An 11,899-nucleotide genomic window follows, 5' to 3' on the forward strand; every position below is an offset into this window, starting at 1 on the left:
CCCCTCATCCCCAGTGAGTGTTAGCTGGCCTAAGAAGTCAGCACAGAACACACCCAGACACCAAATTCTTAGCACAATGGAGACTTATTACTCTGGAGGTGGGGGTGGGGGTTGCTTCTGGGTCAGACAAGACAGCAACAGGTGTTTCTACAGGCATGGTTTTTAAAGGAGAAAAAAAATAGAAGTCTGTGTTAGGATGAATTAGTAAATCCTGATTGAACATGTTAGCCAGCGTAGTCAAATAAGGAATTTTGATTGCTGGAGAACCTTGGTGATTTAGTCAAGCACAGGGAAGTGGCCAAAATAAAAGAACAGACCTTGGTGGCTAGCTTCAGAAATGTCATCTAATGCTTTAGCAAGGGAGAGGGAAGGTGTGTGGGCAAGACCTCCAGGTGCAGTCATGTTTGCCGTTCAGACCTGTTGGAGAGCCCTTCCACCAATTCTGTTCCTTAAGTTCAGGAGTGGCTGAGAGGGAGGGGCGGGTAGAAATTTAAGCCTGCGCTCAGCTCATTTTCTCCGTTTTGTGAAGTCTGGGACCCCAGCCCGTGGGGATAGCGCCACCCACAGGTAAGCTGAAGTTTCTCACTTCAGTTGTCTAAGATAGTCTTTCCCAGGCATTCGCAGAGGCTTGCCTTCTAGGCCACTAAAGTTGTCTATCAGTCTGAAGTATATCACCAGTCCACTCCGTCTTTGGGCCACTGACAGGAAGTTTAGGTCTAAATAGAAAGGAGGAGGTATGCATAATTAAGCAATCCTAGCTGGGTAGTGGCTGCATATACCTTTAATCCAGAACTCAGAGGTGGTCGGATCTCTGTGAGTTCAAAGACAGCCTGGTCTACAAATTAAGTTTCAGGACAACCAGGGCTACACACACACAAAAAAACCCTGTCTCCAAAAATTAAAAACCAAAATAAAATAAAACAATTTAAAAAAAACAAAACAAAAAACTAGTTGACTTCAGTCTGACCTGCAAGATGGTCTACCAAGTTATTGGGACTGTGTGAAATCTCTTAGTCTTCTTCCTTCCTCATTTGTAAACCTGTAATTTTTTTTGTGTGTTTTTTTTTTTGAGAATCTCACCAACAAGAGTAGGAAGCTCATTCACAGTCAAAACACATCTTCACTTCCTTTCGACCTACATATAAGAAGAGTTTCCTTGACTCTTCTGACTTGCTTTTATCTGTCAGCCTGCAATTCTGTCCAGTGCTCCTCAGAAACCACAGTGTGCTCTCATTTGTGGAAACAACAACAATTGTTTTTCAACAATTCTTTGAATGATGTATTCAGAAGTCAGTAAGACCATATACACAGCCAGTGTGAACACAGTCAAGGGTAACTTTCTCACGAAAGGTCCACACCCTTTCAAATCCATTTTAAAATGTTCCCCACTTCTACTCATGTGTGTGTGTGTGTGTGTGTGTATGTGTGTGTGATATGTATGCATGTGTGTGTCTGGAAATCAGAGGACAACCTTGGGTGTCAGTCCTTAGCTTCTATCCTGATTGACACAGGGTCTTTTGTTCACTGTGGCACACACCAGGCCAGTGGGCCATGAACCAAAGGGGGTTCTGCTGCCTTTGCTTCTCATCTCCTCATTGAAGCACTGGGGTTACAGACCGGTACTACTACATCTGGCTTGACACGGGTTCTAGAGATCCAGCCTCAGGTCTCCATGTTTGCAACACAAGCAATTCACCCACTGAGCCATCGTCCCAGCCACTAAAGACTTTTCCTTTTTTTTTTTTTTTGAGACAGGGTTTCTCTGTGTAGCCTTGGCTGTCCTAGAACTTGATCTCTAGACCAGGCTGGCCTCAAACTCAGAGACTCACCTGCCCTGCCACCCCTTTCTTAATACATTCCAACTCTGGCCGGGCAGTGATGGCGCCTTTAATCCTAGCACTTGGGAGGCAGAGGCAGGCGGATTTTTGAGTTCGAGGCTAGCCTGGTCTACAGAGTGAGTTCCAGGACAGCCAGGACTACACAAAGAAACCCTGTCTCGAAAAACCAAAACCAACCAACCAAACAAAATATTCCAACTCTGCTTCATACTAGACACCCTTTTCTAGGGTGAAGACAAGAACCTCATTTTCACCTGAAGGAAGTTATCTGAGGAACTCTTCTAGGTTCTGCGTGGGGCTGCATCTTCTGCCTTTGCTGACGGGATTATACAAGTCCCTTGGTCCCTTTCCAACTTAGCTGCAGTACCAGAGCTGAGAGAATTAAATTCATGTCAGATCATAAAAGAAGCTCCATTACTTCTATAGCGGAGGTAGAAGCCCAGGAGACTGTAAGAGATGCTACGACCTGCAAGTCTTGGGTCAAATGTGTCTTTGTGACTGCAGTCCCTAGTGAATTTATAATTGGCCTGTCCTTCCACATAAGAGCCGATATCAAGATTGTCACTTGATTCTTCAAGGGGACCCCGACTGCCTTGCCCACCCATCTTCCCATATAGCCTAGTGTAGCTTCAGACAAGAGAGCCTCAAACTTAGGATCAGCGCTGGATCATGGAGTGAGCATGCCTGGCTCCAAAGACCGTTCTTTAGGCTCCTCTAGAGACATTTCGTCTGTGATGTGCAGCAATCCATAGCTGCGACAAAGTGCCTGAGAAAATGAACTTCAGGTAGGAAGGGGTTATTTGGGCTCATAGTTCGGAGGTTTTGGTTCATGGCTACTTGGTCCATTGTTTCTGGGCAGTGGGCAGACCATTATACCAGGGAGGGTTTGAGGAGGGGTAGAGCTATTCACTTCGTGGTGTTTGGGATGGGGGGGTTGGGGGGCACAGAAGGATGGAGCGGAAACAAACTTTATCCCTTAATCCATATGGTTTACTTTCTCCAACTAGGCCTCACTTCCCAAAGCATCCCCCATCTCCCAGTAGCCCACAGTTAAGCTATGAATCCATCAATGGATTAATCCTCCAATAGGGCCAGAACCCTAGCTAGCTAAGACCATTGCCACAGTGGGGACCAAAACGTCAGCACATGAGCTTTGGGGGAGCGCTTCAGATCCCATCCTAGTTTGCTTTCTGTTGCTACAATAAACATCACAACCCAAAGGAACTATGGGAGGAAAAGGTTACTTTGGCTTATGGGTTAGAGTCTATCACTGAGGGAAACCAAGGCAGGAACTCAAGCCAGGTAGGAATGGAAATAGAGATGGTGGAGAAGTACTGCTTGCTGACTTAATGCCTAGTTCAAGTTTAACTACCTTTATTATACAGGTTACATCCTCATGCTCAGGGATGACAGGGATCACAGTGTGTAGACCCGCCTCCATCAATTAGCAGTCAGGAAAATGTCCCACAGACATGCCCATAAGCCAATCCAATGGAGGCAGTTCCGCAGTTGCGATTTTCTCTTCCCAGATTGACAAAAATTCTGACATATTCAGACCATGATACCCAGTAACAGCTAAAGTTACAGGAGGGAAGACCCCGAACTAGCCCATCTGGGCTGTGAGAGGACAACCAGGAGAGTCCTCGTCACCAGCTCTACCCTCTCCATCCCTGAGTGAGGACAGAGAGGCAGACAGGACCCTCTTCTCCATATGACGAACATGCCACATGGGTCTGTGGCTTCTCTTGGGTTCCTCTGATCAGATTCTTCCTTTGATAACTCAGCTTGGATCCTGCTACCAACCACAGGGCCCTTATGCAATTTAGAAAGGCCACTTAGTGTATGTGACAGTCGCATCCTTTCACCTTTGTCTCCCTTTGGATAGTGTACGTACGACCTACGCCACCTCGCAGGGTGGCCTTGACTCAGGTTTCAGGAAATGGGCTCAAACCAGCTAAAGTTACAATAAGTTTCCCCAGCACTTTCCTTGTAGAAACTCATCCTCAAAATGATGGTCACAAAGATAGATGGCATAAAAAATTTATCTGAACAGTGGCAACTCGGGAGGCAAGGTAAGTGTGGGAAACAGAGGATGTAGTTTGTAGGAGATGGTACATCATGCTCGCCGCATACCAAGCAGGCATTAAAGAGCCTGTAATGTATACAGAGACGCTGGAACAATGACACTCATTACGGTGCTGTGTGAAACACAAGATCGAGATGAATGTCTGGAGATGGGAGATGGCTTAAGTAAGTTATGAAACATCTTACAATGGGACACAGAGCCATTAAACATAATGAGGGCACCGAAATGTAGCCATTTAGGATCATGTAATATTATAAAAATGCCCTAAAAATGCTGCTGTTTGTGTGTGCATGCGTGGGGGGGGGGCAGGTGTGAGCAGGTGCGTGCGGGGGAGGGGCAGGGTTGCATGTCCTTGTTTACACAAACAATCTCTCCGAATGGGCCTTACAGACAGGATGATCAATGCTGTCTTCAGATAGTTCAGCAAGGTTCTGTGAGGTCAAGACAACAACGGTGTAGCAGAAGGCCGCAGGGAAAGGCTAATGGTTATTAAAAGCACTTACTGCTCTTCCAGAAGATCCAAGTTCAGCTTCCAGCCCCATAGCAGGTGCTCACAACCACCCGTCTCCCCAGGTCTGAGGAATCTGGTCCCCTATTCTAGCCTCGATAGGCATCCGCACACACAGGACTCCTGCAGATGAACATCTGCACATAAATACAAATAAAACTTTATTTAAAATGTAGTTCAGCAGATAGAGACAGAGGTTCAGTCCTCAGCATTGTATCAAGTGGGCACCGTGAGCAGGCTTGCAATCCTAGCACTTTGGAGGTAGGGACAGGAGGCTCTGGAGTCCAAGGCCAGCCTCAACTTCATAGTAAGTTGGAGGCCAGCCTGTGCTATATGAGATCCTGTCTCAAAGGAATGAAAACAAGAACCCTCTCAACAAACAATGAGGGATTTTTTTTCTCTCCTTGTAATCATTTTGTACTTTACTGTCTTGAGTCATGGGCCTATCTTTTCGGGGTTGGCGTGGAAAATGAAAGCAATAAATAAAAGTGTAACTGTTGCAGAGCCAGAAGCTCACCCAAGGTCCTTGGTGAAGTACCTTGGTTGTGGTGGAAGGCCACTAGCTCTGGGCCCAGATGTCCCCTCCAGTGTCACCCCCAAGCAGGCAACCCTTCTTCAGGGCCTACAGTGTTTCATCTCCTAATCTTTAGTCCTCTCACAGATAGTTTTGTTTGTTTGTTTGCTTGCTTGCTTGCTTAAGACAAAGTCTCCCTCTGTAGCCCAGGTTGATTTGGACCTCACTATGTAGCACAAGTTGTCCTCAAACTCATGGTAATCCTCCTGCCTTGGGATTATAGGCATGAGCTAGAATCAACACACCGCATCTTCAGGAAGCTGTAGCGGTTGAGAACAGTCTGGGTTTCCTGGGTTGCTGGATCTAGGAATGCAGTGTGCACACAGAGTTCTCCCGTCAATGCTCCTTTACTGACCCCACACATTACCACGACGCTAGGTTAAAGCACATGGTCCTATCTCCATGCTATTGGCTGCTCACCCTACATTACCCACAGTTCATCAGTAGTCCTCCAAGCTTCTTTCCTGTCCCAGTGTACCTGAGTGCCTCTTGGTTGTGACTGTCTCCACAGCCCTTATGCTCAAAGATTCGGGCAGGTTAGAGAAGCCAAGAGATGCAGTCCCAAATTCTGGTCCCCTTGGGAGAGGGGATGGTCAGTGCCATGTTCTTGTCAGTGCTGGGCCAGTAGAGGTTGGGTAGGGAACAAGGTTGAGATCAAATAGAGAGAATGGGTGAGTTGGGGAGTTGGGGCACTGGCTCCGGAGGGACCTTCTTGTTACTGGATTCCATTTTATTGATTACTCATCTTAAAGCAGCCCGGAGCACATGCCCTAAGTAGCTACCAGTTGGGGATTTTATTTTGTCTTTTTTTTTTTTTTCAGAGCTGAGGACCGAACCCAGGGCCTTGCGCTTGCTAGGCAAGCGCTCTACCACTGAGCTAAATCCCCACCCCAAGTTGGATATTTTAATAACAGCTTTTCAAGGACTCCCATCTCACCTCCAGAACAGTGCTTTGAGCCTCGGAAGATATCAGTGGTCAGCATCACACCCCAAGCCAGTTTCCATCCTTTTTCATTAGCCCACCGCAGCGCGTGCAACCTGAAGGGCCGTGTGCAACCTGAAGGGGCGTGGCAGCCTGAAGGGGCGTGGCAGCCTGAAGGGGCGTGGCAGCCTGAAGGGGCGTGGCAGCCTGAAGGGGCGTGGCAGCCTGAAGGGGCATTTCAGCTTTCCCAGTCGAGGATCCTGAATCCCGAGATGAGGCAGTGAAGCTGGTAACTCGTCTTTTAGCATCTCCAACACTCACTGGAATATTCTGGAAATGTCCCGCCTTCCTATGTGGCTGGAGGCATTTATTCTGTTTAAAGGCTAGGCAGTACTGTTGGAGGGAACCTGATTAAATTGTGTTACTAATTTTTCCTTTGGAGGACAAACATGGGACAATTGCAGAGACTCAGGAATCTCCTAGGCTAGAAACAAGGCCCATTGGACCTTGGGGAAGATCCTTCCTTATCGGATGCATAGAAACCCTGCTAGGAGATATCTGTCTTTATACTTCATGTTCTAACTGTCCCCAAAATGGAAGGATAAGATGGACAGGACGGACAAGGGGCCAGCTCTGCACAGTGCAGGGTCTCCTGGTACTGGCTCTTGCTATGATAAACACTCTAATCAAAACCAGCTTGGGGGAAGGAATGGGTTTGTTTGACCATGTCACAGCTCATCACCAATGGAAGCCAGAGCAGGAACTGAAGGCAGGAAATGTGGAGGTAAGGACAGAGGCAGAGACCACTGAGGAATACAGCTTACTGGTTTGCTCCAGGCTCATGTTCAGATACCTCTTTCTTTCTTTCTTTCCTTCTTTCTTTCTTTCTTTCTTCCTTCCTTCCTTCCTTCCTTCCTTCCTTTCTTCTTTCTTTCTTTCTTTCTTTCTTTTTTGTTTTTCGAGACAGGGTTTCTCTGTGTAGCCCTGGCTGTCCTGGAACTCACTCTGTAGACCAGGCTGGCCTCAATCTCAGAAAGCCACCTGCCTCTGCCTCCCACGTGCTGGGATTAAAGGCATGTGCCACTACCACCTGGCACCAGATACCTTTCTTATTCTGCCCAAGACAACCTGCCTAGGCATGGCAGCACTCATAATGGGCTGGGCCCTCCTACTTAAACAACAATTAAGAAAATGACACATAGACATGTCCAGGGGCCAATCCTACAGCGACAGTTCCTCAGTTGAGGTTCCCTCTTTCCCGAGCATGTCAAATGGACAACAGAGATTAGCCATCACACCAGCTCTCCCTGATAGATCCTGGTTTAGTCCCAATAAGCCACCTGTTTACTATCTTTGTTTCTGCCCCTTCCCACTTCTGCAGCTCATCCTTCAGTGCCTCCCTTATGAGGAGATCCTCCTTGGGTTTCTAACCTCCTTAACCAGTGTGGCTCTGTATCTGAGTAGCACCTTGCCTGGGGACAGAGATGCAGAAGCGATGGTTGCCCTGGTTTGGGGGAGGGGGAGAAGAACGCTGAGAGGGGGTGGTAGTTAGAAGAAGAAAGGGTTAACCGTCATCACTGCTGGTCCCGGGAGTTCTAGATGCCCAATGAGATGTGTTTCTCGGAGAACACGGGGCTTGCTTCCATGTGTGATGATGAAAGCCATGGGCTGTTTCACCTGAGTAACACTTTAAGCCTCTGGCCATGGGGACTCCAGCTGTGCAGTTCTGGCTTAGGCCGAGGGTTCCTGATGAGGTTGGGATACAGCTTCCATCACTCAGGCTGAGACCAGAGGCTCTGCAGCAGTGCCTGCATTTCTCCCGCAGCAGGGTTTGCAGCAATTATCGCTCCTGATTGATGCCGCACCATTTCCTCTTTGATTTACGGGCGAGCAAGGTGGCTCGGTGGGGCCATGTGTCCACGACACGATAATGACTTTACTTCAGCAATGGATTCTAACCATGTTCTGGAGGTGGGAAGGGAACGTCCTGTGGCTGGCTGGACTGGAGCAGACAGGCCTTGGTCTTTGCATACTGGAGTGTTAGGGAGAGAGCACCAACCACCATCTCCAGAGCTGCAGGAATCTTAGGGCTCAGAAAGGCACAGGTTCTACTGCAATGCTCAGACCCAGTTTTTCCTCTTGAGGTACAGACAGCTCTCAGGGCCTCACTGTGGCTTCTTAGGAGAGAGTGTGGTGGCCTCATGCTGGCAATTGTGGACCTGTCTAGGGCCTGAGTACATGGCAGGAAGCTGCTGACATGGCTGTCTATGCCCTTGATGACAGACAGTGTGTTGTTTATTCTGAGGCGGTCTGGGACCGCTCCCTGTCCTCGCTGTCTTCTACTTCGACTCACTCAGGGAGCCTAGAGCAGCAGTTCTCAACCTTCCTACCTCTATGGCCCTTTAATACAGTTCCTCATGCTGTGATGACCCCCAACCATAAAATTGTTTTCATTGTTACTTCATAGCTGTAATTTTGCTGCTGTTATGAATCATAATGTAAATAGCTGTGTTTTCTGATGGTCTTAGGTGAACCCTGGGAAAGGGTTATTTGATCCCTCCCTCCCAACAAGAGGGGCTGGACCCACAGGTTGAGAACCACTGTCCTAGAGCCAGTCAGGCTGGGTTGGGGCAGGAGGCTGAGGCAGAAACATTGTTCCAGGGTTGGATCAGCTTGAGGGGACAGTGTCCAAGACATGTACCCGGCTCCTCTTTCTCCCTCTTCTTTAATACCTGTGCATTTGTCATGTGTTCATTGACAAAGGTCAATGTCAGGTATCTTCCTTGATTGCTTGACACCATCTTTTTTGAGACAGGCTCATCGTTGGATTTGAAACTCACTGATTTGACTAAACTGACTGTTTCAGCAAATACCAGGAATCTGTCTGTCACTGACACATCAGGGCTGAGATTACAAATATATGCTAGCCTTTTCCCACTCCAGACATGGGTACCGGGGATCTGAACATAGGCTCTCATGTGTACACACTGAGCCCTTTGCCTATTGAGCTGTCTTTTCGGCCCTCTCTTTAGTTTTGGAATGTCTCACTCTCTAACCCAGGCTGGACCTGAACTCATGGCAACCCTCCGTCCTGTCTCAGCCCTTATTGATATTTGTTTGTTTTAAATTTGAGTAGCCCAGCAGGTCCACTCATAACTTCCCACACATCTGCTCCTCTGGCCACCTCTGTCCCCCCCTCCTCCTCCCCAGTGTGTGGGCACAGAGGTAGCCATGACTGCGGATGTTAATGGAGCTTGACGGGGTGTCATGTCTTTGTGTGATCTCTGTCTCTTGTGTTGAAGGTGACTTAGTGGTGGATTCCTCAGGGTAAGTGTGTCATTAAACCAGTCTGAGCTCAGAACTCTACCTGAGCCAGTGCAGATCACCCCGGATCACCCAGCTCTCCACTTCCAGAAGTTTTAAGACAAACTAGGAAACAGCCTTTTACCCAGGGCTCCTGTGAAATGACCCCTCACTCTAGTCACGGGGTCATGGATGTGACATGCTGTTAGATGCCTGAAGGAAGCTGGCTGTATGAAAGAGAGGTTTCCTGGCAGAGGGAACAGCATGTGTGAAAGCCCGGAAGAGGAATAACTAATAGGTTCTCGGGAGCCCTGGGACTTCCGGTGGAGGGAAAAAGAGCGGAAGCGAGTACAGCGGCATCATAAGGGCACAGCACAGGAGTCCTTGAAGATCGTAGCCACCAAGCTCTGGCACGGACTATAATTTTAGGAAATCAAAGCCACTGAGGTTGGTGTGGCTAGGAAGGGACAGGAGTTTTGGATCCCAGAACTGTTGTTCTGCCTCCCATGGCTCAGTGCACTCGCTCAGGCACAGAGAGAATCTGTGCTCTTGCAGGACGGCTTGCTCCACGGGCACTGGGCAGGGAGCTAGTCTGGTCTAGCTCTCAGGTTTTATTGGGTCTAATCATCACAGTAGAGAAGCAATCCTCCCTGATCCACAGGCTGAGTCTGAGTCACAGCGATCACGGCCCTGATTAGTACTGAGTTCACAGAAGTGGGGCTCGGAGATGCTCCAGGGAAGGCTGGTGTCTCCTCATCCCTGACGCTTCAATCACCTCATGGCATTAGCCTCTTGTGCTACCTGAAATGGGTCCCAGGTTCTGCAAGGACAGAGCCTGATAGGGAGCAGGGACCCAGGGCTCCTAGCAGAAGGTCTAGGTGATTAGATATCTGGAGGGGTTATGAGCATCTGCATTTGGTGATTGACAGTGATGAAAGCCCCCCTTTTAACGATCAGGTGGGGGTGAGGGACTGTGACATGCCCCATGCTCCATGTCATGACTCCTGCCTAACCTTTCTCTATAATACAGTGCCTGGGACACATAGATTTTATTAAATGTTTGTTACTGTGAGGCACGGTAGTATTAACCGTGTACACACTGGAGTGTGAGATCTAACTGGGACATATTCATGCCATCAAAAGTCATTGTCTCCATGAAGCAGCTGACCCGCGCCCCCCCACCCCGTTGTCCTTGGCAACAACACTTTATTGTTTCTCTGGGTCTGTCTGGCTACGTTAAATCATGTAAGCATAATTGCTCAGTTCCTTCTTTAAGACTGAATACTATTCCCTTGAATAGATGTACCACATTGTCTTCTTCACACATTCAGACCTCAGGATAATTGGACTGCATTCAAAAGAACTCCAGATCCTGCCCTTGGATTCCCTCTGGCCCAGCAGTGGGATGACAAGGTCCCAGGCAGGCCTGCTTGTAGATTTCAGGGGAACCGCTAAACTGTTTCTCAGGGCGGCTGCACCAATTTACACTCTAATTTCTCCAAGTCTTTGCCAACTTTTGTTACTTTCCGATTTCACTTTTCCACAATGGCTGCTCCAATGGGGTGAGAATGGCTTACTCTGGTTCTGATGTTCCCTTCCCTCGTTACTGATGATCTTGAGTGTCTTCCAGTGTATCTGATGGCTGTTTATGTAGCTTCAGGGATGTGTCTACTTAGGTCTTTTACCCATTTTCACCCAGGTGGTTTGGTTTTTTTTTTCCTGTGGAGTGGCAGAGGCTGTTTTGGAATTAACACTGATCACGTATATGGCCTGCAGGTATCTGCTTCATTCTGGAGGTGGCCGTTGCCTCTGACTCTAATTTGTCAGCTGCCACTGAAGTGGAAATTTATGGTTTCTTTGGAAATTCAGTTATGTCATATGATGTTTTGATGTGGCAGACAGGTGAAAGGATGTTTTGCTGAAGCAGATACAAGTGAAAGGATGTTTTGCTGAAGCAGACACATGAGAGGATGCCTGACGTTTAGAAAGAATATAAATACCTCCCACAGTGGGGGGAGGTTCCGGCCTTGGTTCACCTTGCATCCAGTTGCTGATCTTAGCTTGTCCTGACTTTGGACAGAGTAACTTGCCAAAGAATTTCTTATGCTATTCTGGTGGCTTTTTGCTACTTCTACAGACGTGGGCCGATTAATGGAGCCTCATAGTTTCTTCTGGATCCAAGTGCTCTGGCTGATTCTGTGAGTGTTGATTGCTGAATGGACTGGACTGCCGCTGCTGATTTGTGTTGGTGTTTTGCTAGAGGACTGGACTGCTGACAACAAAGATTGGAATAGCCCCAAAGAACAGTTTCTAAACAGGTCCACAAGCCCCATTTCCTATTAACTCTTTTTTTCTACTGCCTCTGGTGGGTGATGTTCTAGAAAGATTGTAAAGCCTTTAAGAACCCTTATTAAAGTAGGTTCTGAAAAATCTGAGCCTAAAGCCTCCCCCACCCCCCAAAGGAGTCTGTGGGTCCTTTGAAATTCTATATGAATTTTATTTCATTTTCTAGATCTGCAACGGGGGGGAAAGGCCTCGTGATGTTGGCAGGGATGGCTATGCAGATTGTGTTGGATAACAGAGACATTTATCAACACCAGTCTCCCAACACCAGACATCTTTCCACGTGTTTTTATTTTCTCTCAGCAGTGTTTGCAGCCTTCAGGGT

This window comes from Grammomys surdaster, unplaced genomic scaffold (genome assembly GCF_004785775.1).
Source record: "Grammomys surdaster isolate TR1022 unplaced genomic scaffold, NIH_TR_1.0 166, whole genome shotgun sequence".
In the NCBI taxonomy this organism is placed as follows: Eukaryota; Metazoa; Chordata; class Mammalia; order Rodentia; family Muridae; genus Grammomys; species Grammomys surdaster.